The sequence below is a fragment of the Bombina bombina genome, chromosome 4 (assembly GCF_027579735.1).
Source record: "Bombina bombina isolate aBomBom1 chromosome 4, aBomBom1.pri, whole genome shotgun sequence".
Lineage (NCBI taxonomy): Eukaryota > Metazoa > Chordata > Amphibia > Anura > Bombinatoridae > Bombina > Bombina bombina.
Window position 1 is genome coordinate 423,484,243 of NC_069502.1, and position 23,057 is coordinate 423,507,299.

General features: G+C 38.6%; 1 long non-coding RNA gene across 1 annotated transcript; it reads left to right on the top strand.

Annotated features, from left to right (window-relative positions):
* Positions 1-78: 78 nt before the first annotated feature.
* Positions 79-15,724, top strand: LOC128655413 (uncharacterized). Its single transcript, XR_008401788.1, has 2 exons — positions 79-121; positions 15,567-15,724. It is a non-coding gene; the product is annotated as an uncharacterized LOC128655413 (long non-coding RNA).
* The last annotated feature ends 7,333 nt before the right edge of the window (positions 15,725-23,057 follow it).

Here is a 23,057-nt window from a genome sequence, read left to right on the forward strand (position 1 = left end):
CCAGCCCATCTGCTCCTCCTCTCCCCCTTCACCCGACACCCTCCTCTCAATACTGCGTGTAGCCTTCTCACTGCCTGTCTTGACGGAGCATAGTTGTTCAAGGAAACTTGCTGGTTAAAAGGTAAGTCTCGCTAAGACTTACCTCCCTCACAAGCTGTCAAGAGGGCATCACAAGTCAAATCACAGAGGACGTAGAATGCGAAAAGGGGCGATTTCTGTTCGAGAAAAGTTTATTATTAGATAATAAAGCAAGTTAAAAAGAGCTTTGTGAAGGGCAGGCATGTAGATTTTTAGATGATTCATGCCGAATGTGTACCCATGCCCTCCATACTGTGCCTAAATGTCCGTAAGGAGACTGAAGGGTGATGCAGGAATATTTTATATGAACAGAGCATGGGAAAAGTGCTCCCCGTCAGAGCAAATTATATAAAAGAACACCCTTAGATCGTGACAGTTTATTTTTTAACGATTTTTTATTATAATTATTTTTACCCCTTTGCTACCAGGAATTTTAGAGAAAAACTTGCCAGAATACCAATTTTTTTAGCATTTTTGCTCTCATTGCATTTAAACAGAAATAGAGCCTTGTTTTTTTTTATTTACCTATCAAAACTATATATATATATATTTTAATAGACAACCAAAATATTAAAATCTAGGCCCGTTTTTCTATATTTCATGCCACTTTTTTGCCTCCAAATACTACCATATTAAAAAAAATTAATTTTTTTCACAAACTTTTTGGGTTTCTGAAATTATATACACACAACTACTGTAGTCATAAGACAAATGATTGTAAAGGGTTTTCTGGGGTCCACTTTGTTCAGAAATAGCAGACATGCATGGCTTTGTAATTCGTTTTTTACAAGTTTTAGAAGTCTGCTAACTGCAGCTGTGCACCACACTTCTGAAAGGCCCGCAGTAAAGGGGTTAATTAGTTAGCTGGTAGGGGTAATAGAATTTTAATATAGGAATTACCTTCCCACCTGACACTTCCCACCTCCCTGATCCCTCTCACACCTACACTCACACTCTTGACCACCATCTTAAGTACTGGCAGACCGTCTGCCAGTCTGAAGTTTTTTCAATAAATTAATTTTATTTATATGTTTATTTTTCTGCAGTGTATGATCCACCTTAACCCTCCCACATCCCTGATCCCTCCCACTCCTAATGGTGTTTGCCATCTTAGGTACTGGCAGCTGTCTGCCAGTACCCAGTTTATAGTTTTCTTTTTGTTTTTTAAATGTATTATTATTTTTTAATATTTTCCATAGAGTAGGGGTCTAACCCCCTCCACCGATCATTATGTAGGTCTCCCACCCTGATTAAGATTTTCTGTAGTGTGTAGCGTCACCTCCCTCCCTCACGCTTCCAAACTATATTTTTCTGTAGGTAGGGTGCCACCCCTCCCTTCCACCGGCACAGACAAATAATCGCTACAGACAGTGACACAGACCATGTCACTGTCTGTAACGATCGGGCATCTGCCTTCATATGGAACCGGAGAATCCATCATGCTCCGGTACCATATGCAGACTGATGCCTGCAGCTCAGGGACAGCCCAGGTTGCTGTAGTATCCTGAAGCTTGGACGTATATATACGTTAAGAGTTACGATGGGCTTGTGTGTGTATATGTATGTATGTGTGTGTATATATATATATATATGTGTGTCTTTTTTGTTTAAGGGGTCAAATTAATTATAATAGGTAGATAAATAGCAGCAATACAATACAGTCCAATTTGGATAAAGAGAGATTCAGTAAGCTTTAAAGCCAAGCAAGCAAGGTATTTGGGACCTTTTTAGTAGGTTTAAAGGGATGCGAAACTGCCGGGTACAAGTTCAACACAATGGTTAATACTGACCATACTATTGTTTTCCCTCCTGTACCTGTAGCTAATTATCCTATTCCCCAAGGCAGAACATGTAGTGATCTGAGATGCCATTGCAGAATGAAAAGGACACATGCAGGAACCGTCAGTGATTTAACTTTGCAGCGCTGCTCCACATTTGGCTGTTCTCTTCAAACAGCGGTATGCTCTGGCTGCACTGTGTAAATTTTCCACAGTGCATCCAGAGCAAAGTGCTGTTTGAAGAGAACAGTCAAACATGCAGTAGCGCATTTATTGTTTACTAGCTCAAACCCACCCCTTAGCCTTTCCCAGTCTGCAAAGCTGTTTTTTTCTGAATCTAAGACGTTCTTATGAACAATGCACTTTTTTATTACTAAATTTGTATGTTAGACCAAGAGAAAAGGAAAATAATTTATTCAAGAGACATTTTTTACAACTTCTTATTTTGTCTGCAGCTAATTTGCAATCCAATTTTCAACAATTACACTTTATAATATAACTTAAAAAATACTTTTATCCTCCAGTTAACCAACACATTGCAATTTAACTGATGCTTTAGTGTAACTGCCTAATTTAAAATTGAATTTTATTTAAAATTATGATCTGCAGCAAATTTTTCACTTAAAAAAACCTCATTCCAGAAAGTGAAAAAAAGTTCTGCCTCTGGGATCCTATTTTAACCCTTTACAGGTGCCTGTTGGTGAAGCTCAGCATTTTCATACTGAGTGGTGCCATTTTGAAACTCGCATATTCTTGCACTCTGTGACAGAATAGGTGAACTTTCACAGATCAGTCATGTTGCCAGCTTTTTCACTTTATAGTGCACTTTGGGTCAGAATAAACAAAACAGAGCAGGAGGTTTACAGTTCTACAGTTTTTATACACATAACATATATACAATAGGACATGAATATTATAAAGCAAAGCAAGCACTGCAAAAATGTAAAGCCCTTTATCATACACGCTAAACCAAAATGTACAATGCAGCTGTAAAAAAAAGCAGCAACATCACTGATCTGTGAATGCACACAGCTTCTGTCACAGAGGAAAATGATCTAAGCTCCAAAAGGGTAGCACCCAGAATAAGGGTGGAGAGTATGACAACAAAGCTACAGTAAGGTGTTAACAGCTTGGAAGAGATTTGCAGACACAGGAGGACAAACAAAAGCATGGTGAGTAGTAACCATGTTCTTGCACTTGTGTGCATTAGTCTATTGTCCCTTTTAACACGTATTTTCAGTTTACCTATTCACTTTCACTTGGATAGACAGCTTGATAAGCCTGGCTGCCTTTTTGGAGTGATTACTATGCACTATAACTAGGTTCTTCAAACAACGGGTCAGGAACAATTACTAGGTCGCAACACCATGTTCACTGGGTCGCGAGTGTGTGTATTATATGAGTGTGTGTAATATGAGTGTTTGTGTGATGTGTGTGTTGTATGAGAGTGTGTGTGTTATATGAGTGTGTGTAATATGAGTTTGTGTGATGTGTGTGTATATGTTTAATATGAGAATGTGTGTTGTATGAGAGTGTGTGTGTTATATGAGTGTGTGTGTGTGTGTGTAATATGAGTTTGTGTGATGTGTGTGTGTATATGTTTAATATGAGAATGTGTGTTGCATGAGAGTGTGTGTGTCATTAACCTTTTACAACACATTCAAGTTTGACTACAATCAGGAATAAAGTACAAATACATTTTAATCACTTTGCAAAAAAGTGCAGCCATCTTGTTGTATATTACTTCAGAAATTTTCAGACCCAAAGGCCTATTTATCAAAGGTCTTTCAGACCTGATCCGACAGTGCGGATCAGGTCCGCAAGACCTCGCTGAATGCGGAGAGCAATACGCTCTCCGCATTTAACATTTCTTGTGAGCTGCTGGTGCAACGCCACCCCCTGCTGACTCGCGGCCAATCGGCCGCCATCAGGGAGGTGTCAATCAACTTGATCGGTTTGATTTCCTGCGATTCCTGTCTGCCTCATCAGAGCAGGCGGACAGGGTTATGGAGCGGCGGTCTTTAGACCGCTGCTTCATAACTGCTGTTTCTGGCGAGTCTGAAGACTCGCCAGAAACCTGGGCCCACAAGCTCTATAGCTTGATAAATGGGGCCCCCAAGCATAAAAATAGTGTTGCAAAAGTATGTGGTGTCATTGCACTGGGTCTTGGGGGAAAAAAGAACCCTGCACTAGAAGCACTGCTGTTTGAAATAAAGCTAATTAATAACATGATATAGCAGGTAAAACTGGTTTCTAAACTTGGATTGTTTAAATGTGAAAAGAATTGTGAGAAACAGGTCCAGTGCAGGCTGTTGAAAAAGCAAACAGCTTCACAGATTTATTTATTTTTCATGAAATTTCAAACCATAGCTAGATTTTTTCAGTAAAAATTACACATGGGTTTAAACGGTGTGATGTCATTCAAAAACAATTCAAAAAGCGTGATTCCTTATTGATTAGAGTTGCCTTGAATTTCAGAACCCTGTGAAAACCCATCCAATAATTCTGTACAATTAGTAGATTGCACAGAGTAATGCGATTTCTTAGTTTTATGTGGAATTTTCTTTACTTCTAATGGCAGATCTTGTTTATACAGGGAATATGAATAGACCGGTCCGGTCGCCAATGGCGACCTAAATTTCTTGCAGGCAATTAAAAATTTTAAGTTACCAGCCCGGGCGGCGACCTGACATTTTAAGTGGGATATAAGAAGCAATAATAAAAAATGTAAAATTGCCTTTCACATATGCGCACACAAGGGAAAAGAGGGTAGAAAGGGGAGGTTCTTTCTGTTAAATGCATTCAAAGACCTCCCCTTATCTCCATCGCTCTTGGTCTCTTCCTTGTCAGTTACTACTTCCCACCCCTAAAGTTGTCTGCACGGGAAGACATCCTGCTAGAGCGGTGAGTGTTTCTTCTCTGTGTATGAATGAAGTATGGGTTAAAGTGACTATATAGTTATGGTAGGCAGCTTGCTCACGTACATTATACCGAGGTACTCCAGGGTCCTCTGCAGTACTTCAGTACAATGTACACGATCAAGCTACCTACCATAACAATATAGAGCAGTGCACAATTTTTCTGGATAACTGACTTTACCAATTAGTAGAGAACATACCATCTCCATGCACCCAGTCAAATCTGCTAGCGCGGCACTGACAGTCGCACTAGTAGTTGAAAGGCAGCTGGGCAGAAGGGGGGGGGGGGAAAGTATTTTTTAAATGCTCGTTATGTCACTGTTCATTGTCCAGCTAAATGCAGTACCGCTCACAGCGCTATAGGGTGAAGGGTGGCAGCATTAAATATACTTAGTCAATCATAACCCCCCACATATGCTGAAGTAAAAAAAATAAATTATATCTTTTTTTTTCCTTAGGGGGAAAAAAGTCAAGATGTACATACACTATTACAAAGATAATATCCCTGTTTTTGTATACCTAGTGATAGAAAAATATTTTTTAACGTTAAAGCTTTTTTATTAAGTCCCAAATATTAAGCAGCGTGCAGGGCATTCAAATTGGGACCTCTGTCTGCAATGCTTTGTGGGATTACACTAACACTATTTATATTGCCTTTTTTACATAAGATATATACACACTACATGCAGATACGCACGGGCGACTAAAGTTTCTTGCGGGCTGGTAAGTTTTGTCATTTACTCGCCCGGTGGGCGAGGGGAGTTTTTGGGTATTCATAGGCCCTGTTTATACTAAAGAAAAGTCTTATTACAAAGCACAGTGCATTCAGGACAAGAATACAAAAGAAAATGCAAAGCCATGTTCTCTCTTCAGTAACCACACATAAGAATTTCAGCCATTACTGCAGTGTTAGTGTGCGTATGGTTTTATACAGATGCTGAGTGCTTCAAACTGCTTCTTCTCACACCTAAATAAACCCAAGAAATGCTCAAATCCCTCCTGTTTATAACATGCGTTGTGGTGAAAAACAGAAAAGCAGCAGGTGTTTATATGGACTATAATAAGCTTAGGGAAAATGCAGGGAATTGTCTTGAAAGCAGACATGGAATGCAGCCAGTAAACTGATTTTCTTGAAGCAGGGAAGTCCTTTTATGAAGGTATTAAACCGCAGTCTACAAAACTCTGTGAAAACTGCTTACCTCAACACAATTATCACTAGTCTAATATATGTTAAAGCTAAAACATGCCCATCCTTTCATTCAGGTTTTGTATACAATTAATACTTTTTATTTAAACTTTATTCTTCGATAGAACAAACATAACAAAAAGCAATATTTTAATAAATATGCCACCTTTCCCATGGCAGGTATACAATCCAAAATCCTCAATTCTTTTAAAGGGACATGCAAATCAAGATTATACTTTTTGTATATCTAGACTGTATGCTCATTTCTCATCATTTTAATGTAGATATGCTCAGGAACATTTGTCTTAAGCACTTTATGGCAGCAGTATTTGCAACAATGTTTAAGACATGCACCCACCTGAGCATTCCTCAGTATGTAGTGCAAATGAACTAGGTTTCAACAAAGGAGCCCACAAGAGGGAAGTAAATTTAATAAAAAGTAAATAGCATGTTTTTAATTGTAGGCACTATATAAATCATTCAAATTTAATTTTGACTTGTGACTTTTACAGTTTATCCCAAAATATACCCTTTTTATCATATATAATATACGCTATAAGCCTTCATGAGATCGCACCCATTTTATGTTATTAGAAATACACAGTATTGTATTGTCTGCTATTCCTAATACTAAACAGACTAAACTAAACAGGCCTTTCTGATAGAGTAGGGCTGCTTGTCAGAAGGGAATGTATTAAGGGCCTTACCCCATGCCTGACATGGGATCTAGCACTGTGAGTGTTACCTTGCAACATTGTTGCAAGGTAAGGGGTGGATCTTTGTACTCACTATTTAAGTCGAATGCAGGCCTGTATTCATCCTCTTTGTTCCAGTTTGTAAAAGTGGTTTTTCCCCATCCCTCCCTCCCATTTTGTTGTGATTTCTGTTGCAGGTACAGAGAAGTGGCGGCAATGTTAAAGTTTTGTTAGATTTAGTCCCTTAGGCGGGAGTTTGATTAGTTGAACTTTCTCTGATAAGACCTCAGCTCTAATTTCCCGTCCCCGAGTTGACACTAGTTTGCTGGAAGGCTTTCTATGTCAATTTATCCTTTAGGTTAGTTTAGGTTAGTTATCTCCTGACAGCGGGAGGTCAAGGCTTCATCTAAGGGCATAAGCCCGAAAGGGGGGGACGGTCAAGCTAATAGGTGGAGCGTATGTCCCTAGGTGCCGAATCGTTTTATTGCTCATAACCTTAGTGATGTGAGTTTTTTATTTATGTTTGTGACATATGCATATGTCAATTTTATTGATTGTAACTGCATCTGAATTTTCAGATTGTTTTTTATGTTTATATTTTTTATGCCTGATGTACCCATATTAAACTAGTGATAACTGCCCGCCTGATACTACGCTCTAATTTTAGTTTAATACTAGGGTCCATTGGTTTATTGGTACTACCATTATTATAGATACTATACCGGTGTTTATTTTACCCTTATAGCTCCCCATCTTTTTACCGCAGTGAACATGTATTAGTTAATCCAATATCAGCCAGATACTAGAGTATATTAAGTTGTCCTCAACGCCGCAATATTTGTATCCTTATGTGTCTTAGTACACATTAGTTGTTTTTTTTTACTTTGTTCATTGTTTTAAAAAAAAAACAGCTTTTTGAAGTTAGAGTAATGCACACAGAAGTCCTAACATGTAATTTTAGGGTCTAGAAATGTATTTTTAACCATATTTAACAAATTCCAAAAAGTTAAGAACCAAAATTTGGAGCTACTCTTTTCTGGCTTTCTGGGATTTGCAAACACTGGTGCAGACATATATTTATGCCGAACTATCAGAAATATGTTTTTTGTAGTATCAGAATAAAAATAAATTTTGATATAAACATTTAACTAGATCTTATGTTACCAATAAATGTTCATCCTATTATAATCTTAAAGGGATAGGAACGTCAGATTTAAACTTGCATGATTCAGGTAGATCATGTAATTTTAAGACACTTTTAAATTCACTTCTATTTTCAAATGTGCTTCGTTCTGTTGGTATACTGTGTTGGAAAAGAATATGCACATTTTCTACACTAGTGGGAGCTAGCTGCTGATTGGTGCCTGCACACATTTTTCTCTTGTGATTGGCTAACTAGATGTGTTCATCTAGCTGCCAGCAGTGCAATGCTGTTCCATAAGCAAAGGATAACAAGATAATGAAGCAAATTTGATAATAGAAATAAATTGGAAAGTTGTTTAAAATTGTATGTTTTATCCATATCATGAAAGAAAACTTTGCAGTTTCCTGTCCCTTCAATGTCATAAATCCTGCATCTTCTAGCTAGCTAGAAAAGATTAAGGTGAGATAAATTTAGAATCTTGTTCAAGATTGCTCCGCAAAGGCTGCTAAACAAATAAGATGACAATAGGAAGTGAAGCGCTGGAAAAGAGAATTTGCAGTTGGTAGACAGCCAATATAAACAGAACAAGGTCACAAAATATTTCCTAAAACTCAATGAGCACAAGAACTGGGTAGACTACTTATAAAAGGAATAAAAATCCCTGAAATCTGGCAGTATGTACACAACAGCTGAAACTAAAAAAACTAACAAATGTTACAAGTTGTGCTTTAAAGGGACACTAAACGTTTGCAAAGACTTGTTTTAAATCGCTATATCCATCTTTAATAATTATATTTCTAATAGGCTTTGCTTATCTTATTATTAGCGTTCTCCGAATATTCATCTGCTAAAATGAATTGTTTTCCAAACCCATCGTTAGAAGCTGTATTCTGTATAACGAATCGTTCACGATAAGCTGAGTTATCAATATGGCCGCTTTCGTCTGTACTGCGCATTCGTGCTCTATGTAACGCGTCATCATTTACGTCACCGTCCCCTGAAGCATCAGACTGTCTGAATCGATATTCGCAAAAACAGATGTGACAGCGGTCTAGAACAGGTAAGATCATAACGCTGCACTGCGAGAATTCCCCTTGCAATAACGAGCAGTAAATGTAATTAATTATTTAAATGTACGACTAATTATGAATATGCGCATGCGCGAAATGCCGGATTGAATTGCACATGCGCCGGGTGACGAAACAATGCCTTAATCATATGCACGATAACGCATTGTAAATTGGACACACTATTTTGTAATGAAGGCACACTAGAAGGGGGTTTGGCTTGGATGACGTTTTTTTCTCAAATATAATATATAGTTTTATTACGCTGATAACGCTCGTTTTGACTTGAAAATAAGTTTTTATTGTTAAGCTATGTAGATTGGTTTTTGATAATGTTATTAGAGTAAAAAAATTAAACTTTTGGAATTCTTTAATGAAAAAGGCCATAACAATTTATATAATTAATTCTGTAACCTAAATAAATGTTAGATGAAATACCAGCCATGATATAGCCTTTTACCGATACTGGGTGTTATTTTACAAAAAATAGTTGCATTGTAACTCGTCACAAGATCCATTCCCCCCGCCAACTGACAATAGAATCTATTGGCCCGCTATTATTTTTTTTTATTTGTGCAATGCATTTGCTGTAGGATTGACTAATTGTTTTTAAAGTTAAAGGGACCATTCCAATACACACTAATACAAAAACTCTAATACATAAAGAAATAGGCAGTGGATCTCTCTGGAGTAAATTTAAAGGGATCTTTAGGGCCTAGTGACCTAATAACATGTATGACATATAAACCCTTCATAATGCATAGACCATCACTTAACACCAAAGTAAAAGGACAAGGAAACAAAATAAGACTAGAAAATCATGGTACCTCCATAGTGTGCAACCAAAATGCATTTATAAACAGATATAAAAGGTTAGAGAGAATAATAATAAACTTCTGCTGGCAAACAAATGTAAGCTGCACTTAAAAAAAAAAAAAAATGAACACTACGCCAGTTAGCGGATCCTCTTGTACAGAGCATTGAGTCGTGCCCACACAAAATAGCTGAGATGGTGCAAATGAAATAGCAGCTCTGCTACTGTGAACACATTCTCAATCAGAGCGGAAAAGGAGAAGGCCATGGTATCAGCAGCACTGAGAAGCACTGCAAGTTGACACATAAAGAAAGAGCCAAAGTCACAAGGGTCAACTGTACCAAACTGAGTGTCTACATCATTATAGCAACATTAAAATAATGGTATAGATGTAAAATATGAATATAAGAAGAGTTAAAATCCAAAAGAGAACCCAAACAATATACATACAGCAAATTATCTTTACCAAACATTTAACGTATACAATTATAGCAAGTTAACTGACTAGGTAGGATAGTAGAATAAGGTTAGCAATATTATAAATATAAACTGGAATTACTCCAGTAGATATTCAGATGTTGGATACAACATAGAAATTAAAAATGAGTATCTAGGACATGTACTATTTGGTGATTGTTCAAATCCATCATCATCATATGTGATTGGTCAAAGTTAATTGCTACCTGGGGAGCAGTAAACAGGTGCACTCACCAAAAAAATGGTATGCACCATATGGCGACTGTCATCTAAATGATAAAATAAAAAGAATCACCTGAAAAGTTAAAGCGTAATCCCTTGTGAAAATATAACAAAAGTGATAATGGTCATAACTTAATAAACAGCTTTATACAGAAAACAACTGATTGCGAAGTCCATACATGTAAAGAACTGGCAGGTTATCTCATCATTATTATTAGGCCTGTAGAATAAATAAACAAGTACTGAACATTACATTGTTAAAGGACATTCTGTATAGATTAAACAGGATTGCCCTTAAATGAGCAAACTCACCACTTAACAATATAATACACTATTAAATGCTAGGTGATTAACATACTACATTCAAACATTTATTAAACACAAATGGCACAATAAAAATGATATAATTGTATTACACAAAATCAGAACAAATAATGTTGCCCATTCAATAGTTCAAAAAGGTGTATTGAGAGTAAAGATTATTTCTATAGATCAGCTAAATGAGGGCATGAATAATGCCCAAAGTCACCATGATGGTTAAAAATAGGCCTAGCTCCTGGATTTATGAGACCTGCTATCAGGTATGTCCCCTGCTCTATAATGCCCCTGGAGTGTACATGTCCTCTGACTTTGCTTATCTTGTTTCAGAACTGGGATTCTGTATCACTATTCCCCGCTGTGTGGCGCCTCAGACTTTCCTGACCATAATCTGGATCCTTAGTCAGTTGATTTTCCTGTATTGGTCTGTGAAGGGGGAAGTATGGCTCTGGATTCTCCTACTTGATAGTTAACATCCAGGGGCCTATCCATTGTGCCTCTCCAGGAGCTTCTCACTCCTATGTCTATGGGCCCATACCTGGAGAGCTTATGTTATTGCCCAAGGAAATCAGAAGACAATTTGCAATATGTAACGTTACATGTGATACATATTATATCGAGCTTGACAAATTTGCTCAAGATTTATGAGGCAGGCCAAATATTTAGGAGCCAAAAATGCTTTAGATTTCAAAGTGTACATCTTCCTGGATTCTGAAACCTTGTGCTCCCTAATAAGTAGCATGAAAAAACAACTTAAAAAATTATCTGTGGGGGGCGGAGCTAGCTGTGGCAGAGTGAGGACGCATCCTGCCACACTTATCAAATTTAGGGGTAAAATTATGCCTAACACCCCTCCAAACGTACACTAGTTTGTGGAAGATGGTTCTCAATACTGCCTAGAGCATTTGTAGCTGAGAAGCTTGTCTCCAGAGCACGGATGAGCGGAGATCACCGTATCAGGACCTGTCTGCACTATGACCGATGTTTGCTACCCTCCCTGCCGCAATCTCGGCTGTAAAGTCTAAAGGAATCTGAGGACATGAAGCGGACAGATACCCTACGACACAAAAACAAAAAGCTACAGTAGCTGCACAATTGCGATAAGAGAGCCGCCATCTTGCCCGCCACCAAAGCTACGCAGACCTACTTTTGGAATCTGCATGATCCCACACTGATCCACATCGAGCCAGCACATAACCAATACCTGTGATTCCTCTATGATGGAGCGTATCATTTACCTTCTAAATGATTTGTTCATTCGCCTAGATCAGCACTATGCGGTTTGCGGCGAGGTGCTGAGGCCTGGAAGTCACGTGCCTTTGAATGCCTTGCCTTTTGAAGATTCATACGGTCTTCACCATGCCCACAGGATCAAGCCAGACAATGGTGACACTAACAAAGCGGAAGAGGAGATGGTCACAGAGTTGCATCAGCATGCCTGTTCTACAGAGGTATCAATAGCTATAGAGGCAACTTCAGTGTTAGTGGACATGCGTTTTCCAGATCAAACAAATAGCGCATCTGGACTATCTACGCTACCCCAGGACATTTGTATATTCAATTTGTTGATTGAAGAATTCTTGGGGTTCGGATGGATGAGGGCCTATGTGGACCTATCATTGTTGAAATGGGGTTTAGGTTGCACCGCTCCCTTGCTCACACAGAGGAACTCTACACTCATAGTCAAGTCAGGAGTAGGGTAGAGTTACATGGCACTCTACTATGGATGGGACACCTTAACTATTACTGTTTTGGACAACTCTCCCAGTCCGTTTTGATCCTTTTGTCCTTAACAGGCCGCTTAGCTGGGGATGTTTCGGCCATTAATGATAACACTGTTGTTTGATGTATTGGACTCTGATCTGTTTATAACATATGACCTGTTTTTCTTAGCCCTATATTAAGATATATTGGTGGTTTTACAAGAGCTATTATTTTATCAGTTATATTGTTAACTTGTTTATGTGCATCTTGAGAGCCAAGTCTTGTATATCCTGTAATGCTTTTTTTTTCTTATCTAATTTAGACTTATATAAGAGCAATCCACTAGTACCAACATAGAGAGATTAGGCAAAATAACACTTGGCAGGTACACATAGATGATGGGCACCACTACTAAATAGAGTGATATTCTTCGCCCATTACAAGTATGGAGAGATTTCAGTAAGTGATAAGCAAATATTCGCAATCTAGCCCAATGTTGCCATTAGTGATATTACTTAGCTAGCCATTTATAGGTGAGTTTGTTCCTTCAGAACACTAATGCTGAGGTATATTAATCTTGTATAGGTCTACTACCATTTTGTTATTGTGTTTATCAATCTTAGGTTGCCATGTGCTAATTGGTGATAGGCGTGTGATTCTTTTGTCGGCGGCCCACTAGGGCACAGAATGTTGAACTCTACCATATACTTCTCCCTCCATAATATGTGGTTTGCCTCAGCTTCTGATTTACAACAGGTGCCATATCTATCCCCTCCATACATTTACCTAGTATATAATATGTATATTCCGTAACTTCTTGCGGGAGATTAGAATGCAGCCCAAGTGTCCTTTAAATCCTATCTAGTCACTACTTATTTATACCTTTTAGGATACCTTTTACTTCAGTAGATGACCTCCCCCTCCCTGTCCCTTACATCTCACTTGGTATATAGGATATAGGTTTACTGATAAATGGAAACTAGCATATAGTATCCCATAGACTTACTTCCTACCGGGACCTGTATGGATTAATTCTGGGCCCCTCACGACTGTTTGTAAAATATGTTTGTGATATGTTTATTGCTCTATACTGTCAACTAAACCAGGTTACTGAGGTATATCCTAACTTATTTGGGTTGTCCTTAAAGTGAAGGTCAATTTTCATCAATGAGTGCCCGGTTTTTAAAAATACTTTTAAAATCAGGGGCACTTTCATTGATGAAAATTAACATTGCACTGGATTTTAAGAAATACTTACCTTTTACTTCTGCAAAGCCGGATCGACGATCTCCCTCCTTCTTCCTGCTGTAGACAACAGCAATGACGAAACTGGCTTCCTCCAATCACAGCCAGGCATCATGAGCTGGACGCTCTGGGGTGCAAGCCATGATTGGAGGAAGCCGGTTTTTGTCATTTCTGACGTCACTACAGAGGAACTGAGGCTGAGATCGGCGATCCGGTTTTGCAGGAGAAAAAGGTAAGTATTTCTTAAAATCTAGTGCAATGTTAATTTTCATCAATGAAAGTGCCCCTGTTTTAAAAAGTATTTTTAAAAACCGGGCACTCATTGATGAAAATTGACCTTCACTTTAAGGTACCTCGGTCCTAGGGGATAGTCTTATGTTTCAGTACATTGGTGTCTAGGTTTCAGATAGCCCCCCCCCCCCCAACTCATGGGTTAACTTTTTAATCTATATGTACACATCAGAATTTACATTTAGCCCTGGTCACTCATACTTTCGGACACTTTGTATCTTATTATAAATAATATTGGAGGCTGCCAAATTATTTATATATCTAATGTCCTCAGCTGGGACTTACCTGTGCAGGATAACTTGAGCACATTTCTAAATCCTTTCCTTTATACTTTGTCACCACATTTACCATCATAGAACATTTTAGGTCATATCTTTAAGAGACTACTATGTCAATTAACATGATAACTCCAACTAAATGTTATAGAAGCCCACAATCTCAAGCTCTCATATAACTGTGGGGTAAGATTAGTCTGATATTTTTACTTTTCTGTTAAGGACATGTTTTGTTGTAGTCTTTACTAGATGTTCATATATATAAGGTATTCTCCTAATCACTTATGACTTATGATGATATACTATATGTGGGTTATACAGGTTTTACTTCTCTCCCAAAAATACTGATTCAGAGAAAAGACTGTCGTTCCCCCCCCCTTCCAACAGTTAGTCTTGAGACATCCACGGGTTCATATAGTATATGCTGTGTTTATTCATCTACTTTTGAATACCATATTGATATATTTTTGTACATATGTATTCTGTTCCCTTCACCACACTGCTCCATCATTTTAGATGGTTCCGCCCCCCTCCCCCTTTATTTCACATATAGGGTGGCTCTGGTCTGCTGAACCCCCCTCCCCTTTATATAATTATAAAACTGAAGTTCCACTATATTATGTCCAAACTCTTTACTGACACATTAGTCAAACATAATCTGAGATTTCGCTTTTATGTTCTTTATTTCATACTGTAGATCTTGCTATCTTCACATGAACAATTATACTACGCAACATTGTTCTATAGTTTATGGGTATAGTTCCCTCATTGCTCTAACTACACATCTTTTAATTGCTCCGATAACAATTACTCTTACATATTGTTCCTTAGGAGCGCAGAATTGATACCTAAAATTGTGACTTAACTATTACTGTGTTATGCAAGAAGAGTGTATATGTTATTTTTATGCGAATATTGTCAACTGATGAATCTCTGTTGTGTCATTTCTCTTAACTTCAATAAAAAAAAAAAATGATCTGTAAATTTCAACATAGCAGTATACTTTCTGAGCTATATGGGCACTTTAAAAGTCCTTTAGCAGTTTTATATAATTACATCAAATCGAGAAATATACTGATCACAGACATAAGTTAAATGTTTTTACAAACAAATTTCTCTGTAAATGATTTGTGCTGCACATCTTTTCTTAAATAATTCATCAAATGGGCTGTGAATCTATTTAAACATGTATGACTTTTAATTCTGTGCTGTAATACATGACCAATTGAGGGGTAAAAAACTCAGCGCTTGACAATCTTAAATTGACTTTGTGCCAGGATTTGTAAGCTCTAAAGACCCCAACCCTGCCTGCATCTATTTTTTTTATTTTAATATATGTTTGTCCTCTTTCCAGATGCACTCCAGTGAACTACTTCCAACAAGCTGCCTGACCTGTGGGAATCCTGCATGTGTAGTTATAAGTGCTAGTGAGGGTCCCAACATTGAGTAGCAATGTGGAAGCGAGAAGTCAGTGCAGACACAGATTTTGAATTAAAGTCTCATATGTCATTATATGCTGCCACTTATTAGAAACTGATTATATTACAAAGACGTATGTGGCTTCATACAAAGTAATGCAGCATGTAAACATTAGTAATTGTGTAATGATATTTGAAATTAAACACTTAAAATGAAAAATTGGGTTTTTATATACAACGCATTCAGAAAGTATTCAGAACCCTTAATTTTGTGTCTACCTTTTTTGTTATGTTTAAAGGGACAGTGAACCCAATTTGTTTCTTTCATGATTCAGATAGAGCATGACATTTTAAGCAACTTTCTAATTTACTCCTATTATCAATTTTTCTTTGATCTCTTGCTATCTTTATTTTAAAAGCAAGAATGTAAATCTTAGCAGCCAGCCCAGTTTAAGGTTCAGCACCATGAATAGCACTTGCCTATTGGAGACTTACATTTAACCACCAATAAGCAAGCATAACTTAGGTTCTCAACCAAAAATGGGCCGGCTCCTATGCATCACATTCCTGTTTTTTAAATAAAGATAGCAAGAGCACGAAGAAAAATTGATAATAGGAGTAAATTAGAAAGTTGCTTAAAATTAGATGCTCTATCTGAATCATGAAAGACAAAAATTGGGATTAGTGTCCCTTTTAAGCCTTATGCTAAAAGGATTTAAAACTATTCTTTTACATAAATCTACACTCTATACCCCATAATGAAAAACGAAAACTAGATTTTGACAACTTGTCAAAAAAAATTAAAAAGAAAAAAAAATGAAATATCACATTGACATAAGTATTCAGACCCTTTAACTCAGTACTTAGTTGAAGCACCTTTGGCAGTGATTACAGCCTCAAGTTTTTCTGTTTATAACATGACAAGCTTTGCACACTTGGTTTTGGGGATTTTTTGCCATTCTTCTTTGCAGATCCTCTCAAGGTCTTTTAAATTGGATGGGGACCGTCAATGGAGGGCCATTTTCAGGTGTCTCCAGAGATGTCCAATTGGGTTCAAGTCTGCAGAGGCTTAGATACAAGGTAATCACAGAGATAAAAACTATATTACTATAACTGTTGTTTATGCAAAACTGGGGAATGAGTAATAAAGGGATTATCTATCTTTTTAAACAATAACAATTCTTGAATTGACTGTCCCTTTAATGATATCTATGTATTTTGCTGCGTTCAGCTTTCCCTCAACCCTGACCAGTCCCCCAGTCTCTACTGCTTAAAAACACTTCTAATGCTTCACCGTTCGGGATGGTATTATACAGGTGATGACCGGGGCCTGTTTTCTTTCAGACATGATGCTTGGAATTAAGGCCAAATAGTTCAATCTCCATTTTATCGGACCAGAGAATCTTGTTTCTCACAGTCTGTGAGTCCTTTTAGGTGCTTTTTTTTTGCAAATTCCAAGCACTGAGGAGAGGCTTCCGTCTGGCCAATCTGCTATAAAGCCTAGATTGGTGCAGTGTTGGATTGATTGTTGTTCTTCTGCCAGTTTTCCCATCTCCACACGTGATCTCTGGAGCTCTACCAGAGCGACCGGGTTATTGGTCACCTCCAGACGAAATTGTTTGTAGCCATCCCCAGATCTGTTCCTTGACACAATTGATCGGGTTCTAGTCACCTCTCTTATCAAGACCCTTCTTCTCTAATTACTCAGATGGCCAGCTCAAAGAAGAGTCCTGGTTGTACCAAATTTCTTCCATTTAAGAATTATGGAGGCGAATGTGGTCTTTGGAACCTTAAATCCAGCCAAAATGTATGTGTAGCCTTCCCCAGATCTGTGCCTTGAAACAATTCTCCCTCTAAGTTCTTCAGACAGTTCATTTGACCTCATGACTTGGTTTTTGCTCTTATATGCATTTTAAGCTGTGAGATCATATATAGACAGGTATGTGCCTTTTTCAAATCATGTCTTATCAATCGAATTTCCCACAGGTGGAGTCCATTCAAAGTGGTGTAAAAGCATCTCAAAGATGATCCAGCGAAGTGGGATGCACCTGAGCTAAATTTCAAGTCTCATAGCGCAGGGTCTAAATACGTATGTCAATGTGATTTTTCAGTTTTTTTTCTTTGTGATAAATTTGCAAATATATAAAAAAATCTGCTTTTTGCTTTGTCATTATGGGGTATGGTGTATAGATGTAAGTTGAACCATTTTAGCATAAGGCTGCAACATAACAAAATGTGAAAAAAAATTAAGGGATCTGAAATTCTGAATGCACTGTACTTGCAACCATTTCTAATCTTGAAGTTTTGCTGCGTGTTTTTAGAATTTGAACCTGAAGTATAAAATCACACATTAGAAAGGGGATTATTTATCTTTTTAAACAATACAAAAATTTGAGTTGACTGTCCCTCTAAGGCTTAGGTAAAGCCAAAATCCTGTGAAACCATGACTAGAGTGATTTAATTGTCTCAGAAACAACTTTAAACTATACACTTCAAATAGTTCTGTAGTGATTTAACATACCAAACACACATTCAATCTAAATTGCAATCCAAAGACATCACCATTTAAAAATAAGCTTATCATAGATAACACCAATTGCACATACATTAAGGGCTAGATAACAAGTGGAGCACTAAATTGTCACACCAGCAAAAGGGCAAATTTGCTAGTTTGCGGGCACGCAATAAATAATCGGCCATTAGGAGCCTATGGAAGCGCGCTCTCGTAAACTCAATGCTTCCCAGCAATGCAAACATGAGGTTCCGTTTGCATTGTTGTGAACTTGTAATACTAGCGCACATTAGCTTACGCTGGTATGACACAGTGAAGCGCAAATATTGCTTTCATTAAAACTATGTTTAGCACTCCACTTGTAATCTGGCCAGTGGCGTATTTAGGTTTTGTGCTGCCCTACGCACTCAAACTTCTGCTGCCCCACACACACATAATTTTAGGCAATTTTTAGCCTTGCAGTGAACATACCCAGCCACTTGCACAGCTCCATGTATTACAGCAGACACAGCAGGAGGAAGGCGGCACCATGCTTTACAGATCCCTGCGATGTGAAGAAAGTGGGTGGGGCATATAAGCAAATTATTATAGCTCTATAGGCAGGACCACAGGCCCTGCTGCATTAAGATTGGATGACCAGTCAGGGCACTGTCTAAGCCGGGCGACAATTAAAGAGTCAGTCTGCATGTAGGCAGTGAGAAGGGGGGCAGCAGGGGAGTTAACTTGTTTAGTACCATCACTTTAACTAGTACACTGGCTGTCTCCGTGCACTAACTGCTACTAGCCCTGCTTAGACAGTGCCCTGACATTACTGCTTCTAGCGCACATTCTCCTGACGGCACTACATAACCTGTGAGCGCTCTCTCCCTGTAATAACTCCCATCCACTGAAAATAGCTAGCATTTGCTAGTCCACGAACCGCCACTATGTGAAAAATTAAAAAATGTAAAACAATTTCTTCTGAACTTTGCACACTTTTGTATAGCATGTGTGCTCTGTTGAAAAAATATGTACACTCACCTTGCCGTCCCCTCCAAATCTGCTGCCCTAGGCACAGGCCTTGTTTGCCTAGGCCATAATATGCCCCTGAATCTGGCTCTAAAGTGTTCAGCCAGTATACAAAAACCTTCTATATATTATAGGGATAGTCTTGGACCTGCATTGTTGCAGAACTTTAGAAGAAGGCATAATGGAAATCGGAGACCACTTTTGCATCCTACGTTATAAACACATCTGAGAACAAATTAAAGACTCAAAGCAAAGTGTGGAAAACAGCACCAACAGATATGTGGCTTGTGGGGCACGGAACCCAGGATCTGCCTTATCCTGCAAATACTTCAAGTAGCAAAAAAGATTTGTTCCAGCCACCAATAGTTAAAAAACCTTTATTTCTTCATATAGGGTCTTTTGACAAACATACAACGTTTCAGACCTGCTATAGGTCCTTAGTCATGACTAAGGACCTATAGCAGGTCTGAAACGTTGTATGTTTGTCAAAAGACCCTATATGAAGAAATAAAGGTTTTTTAACTATTGGTGGCTGGAACAAATCTTTTTTGCTACTTTAACAAATTAAAGACTAGTAGCAACATAATTAGCAAAAATGTCATTGTAAATTAAAACTTTTTATATATTATAGGGCCCTTTTTGAACCCTACAACGTACAAAAAGGCAATTGAAAGAAGGCATAATAGAAATAAAGGACCACTTTCTTTTGCATGATGTACCGAGTCCACGGATTCATCCTTACTTGTGGGATATTATCCTTCCTAACAGGAAGTGGCAAAGAGAGCACCACAGCAGAGCTGTCTATATAGCTCTCCCCTTAACTCCACCCCCCAGTCATTCTCTTTGCCGGCTCTAAGCAGGAAGGGTAAAGAGGAAGAGGTGTTAAGCTGTTAGTTTAATTTTAACTACAATCAAGAGTTTATTTTTAAATGGTACCGGTGTTGTACTATTTAATCTCAGGCAGGACATAGATGAAGATTTCTGCCTGGAGGATTATGATCTTAGCATTTGTAACTAAGGTCCACTGCTGTTCCCACAGAAGCTGAGGAGTACAGGAAAACTTCAGTGTGAGGAACGGTTTCTTGCTATGCAGCAATGAGGTATGTTCAGTCATATTTTCTGCAGAGACTGTGTTAACTCAGAAAGGCTGACAGTATCCCCATTAGGGGAAGGGTAAGCAGTAATCCTAGTATGAAACAGGCTTTACTAGCTTGCATGAAGGGCTAAGTTTTTTGGGCACTCAGTTTGTTTATTAGAAAGTGGAGACAAACGTTTGTGTGTTCTGGGAGTAACGTTTTTTATGTTTATGGGAATGTTTGCTTGAGGGGTCATTTGGCTTTTTTAGGGTTGTTATAACCCACATGGTTTTCAAACATAGTTTGCTAGATTTGTGTAGGCCCCAGCAACATCGAGTGAGGTGGGCGGGGCCTATTTTCGCGCCTCAGTTGTGCATTTAGTAATTCAGACAAGTAGCAAGCAACTTCTCCTGAGGTCCTGATAGTCTTCTGAGGGCCTATTCGAAGCTTTAAACCCAGATTATCGTTCCTAAGAGCAAGTAAGGCCACAGCAGAGTTGTGGCAAGGTGCTAATAGGGGTTTTAACCGGTTTTTAGACAAATTTCAATCTGGTTTTGTCATTTGTGGGTTTATTGCTTATTTACTTGTGGTGCAATCCTTCTAAGGCTTAGTGGGTACACTGTTAAAATTTCGGAAAATTTGAAGCAATTTTAACCTGTTTTGCAGTTTGTGTGTACCGTTTTTGCAAATTGTGTTTTTTTTCATTAAATAAAGTGTTTTCCAAGCTTGCTTGCTTTATTACTAGTCTGTTAAAAATGTCTGACACTGAGGAAACTCATTGCTCAATTTGTTTAGAAGCCATTGTGGAACCCCCTCTTAGAATGTGTCCCACTTGTACTGATATGTCTATAAATTGCAAACAGCATATTTTGACTTATAAAAATTTGGCATTAAATGATTCTCAGACAGAATGAAGTCAGGTTTTGCCATCTAGTTTTCCCCAAGTGTCACGACCGGTAACGCCCGCACAAGCGACGCCAAGTACTTCTAGTGCATCTAATTCTTTCACCTTGCAAGATATGGCTTCAGTTATGAATACTACCCTCACAGAGGTTTTATCTAAACTGCCTGGGTTGCAAGGGAAGCGCAGTAGCTCTGGGTTAAGAAAAAATGCTGAGCCTTCTGACGCTTTAGTAGCCGTATCCAATATTCCCTCACAATGTTCTGAGGTAGGGATGAGGGATTTGCTGTCTGAGGGAGAGATTTCTGATTCAGGAAAGAAGTTCCCTCAGACAGATTCAGATATGACGGCATTTAAATTTAAGCTAGAGCACCTCCGCTTATTGCTCAGGGAGGTTTTAGCTACTCTGGATGATTGTGACCCTATTGTAGTTCCAGAGAAATTGTGTAAAATGGAAAATATTTAGAGGTTCCTGTTTACACTGATGTTTTTCCGGTCCCTAAGAGGATTTCGGACATTGTTACTAAGGAGTGGGATAGACCAGGTATTCCGTTCGCTCCCCCTCCTGTTTTTAGACTTTCTAAGTCGTCAGACTTTTCATCCGGGGGAGTGGAAACTCCATCCGGAGGTGTTTGCTCAACTGGTTCGGCTATGGGGCACACCAGAATTGGATCTGATGGCGTCTCGTCAGAACGCCAAACTTCCTCTTTACGACTCCAGGTCAAGGGATCCTCAGGCTGTACTGATAGATGCTCTAGCAGTACCCTGGTCGTTCAACCTGGCTTATGCGTTTCCACCTTTCCCTCTCCTTCCACGTCTGATTGCCAGAATCATACAGGAGAGAGCATCAGTGATTTTGATAGTGCCTGCGTGGCCACGCAGGACTTGGTATGCAGACCTGGTGGGCATGTCATCTCTTCCACCATGGTCTCTGCCGCTGAGACAGGACCTTCTGATTCAAGGTCCATTCAAGCATCCAAATCTAATTTCTCTGCAACTGACTGCTTGGAGATTGAACGCTTGATTCTATCAAAGCGGGGTTTCTCTGAGTCAGTCATAAATACCTTGATTCAGGCTCGAAAGCCTGTTACCAGGAAAATCTATCATAAGATATGGCGTAAATATCTTTTTTGGTGCAAATCCAAAGGCTTCTCCTGGAGTCAAATCAGGATTCCTAGGATTTTGTCTTTTTTCTCCAAGAGGGATTGGAGAAAGGATTGTCAGCTAGTTCTCTAAAAGGACAGATATCTGCTCTGTCTATTTTGTTGCACAAGCGTCTGGCAGATGTTCCAGACGTTCAGGCTTTTTGTCGGGCTTTAGCTAGAATTAAGCCTGTGTTTAAATCTGTTGCTCCGCCATGGAGTCTAAATTTAGTTCTTAGAGTTCTTCACGGGGTTCCGTTTGAACCCATGCATTCCATAGATATTAAGCTTTTATCTTGGAAAGTTTTGTTCCTAGTTGCTTTCTCTTCAGCTCGAAGAGTTTCTGAACTATCTGCATTACAATGTGACTCGCCTTATCTTGTGTTCCATGCTGATAAGGTGGTTTTACATACCAAGCCTGGGTTCCTACCTAAGGTTGTTACTAACAGGAATATCAATCGGGAAATTGTTTTTCCTTCTCTGTGTCCTAATCCTTCTTGTAAGAAGGAACGTCTGTTGCACAACTTGGACGTGGTTCGTGCTTTGAAATTTTATTTGCAGGCAACCAAAGATTTTCGTCAAACATCTTCTTTGTTTGTTGTCTATTCTGGAAAGCGTGGGGTCAAAAGGCTACGGCGACTTCTCTTTCCTTTTGGCTGAAAAGCATCATCCGTTTGGCTTATGAGACTGCTGGACAGCAGCCTCCTGAAAGGATTACAGCTCATTCTACTAGAGCGGTAGCTTCCACATGGGCTTTTAAAAATGATGCTTCTGTTGAACAGATTTGT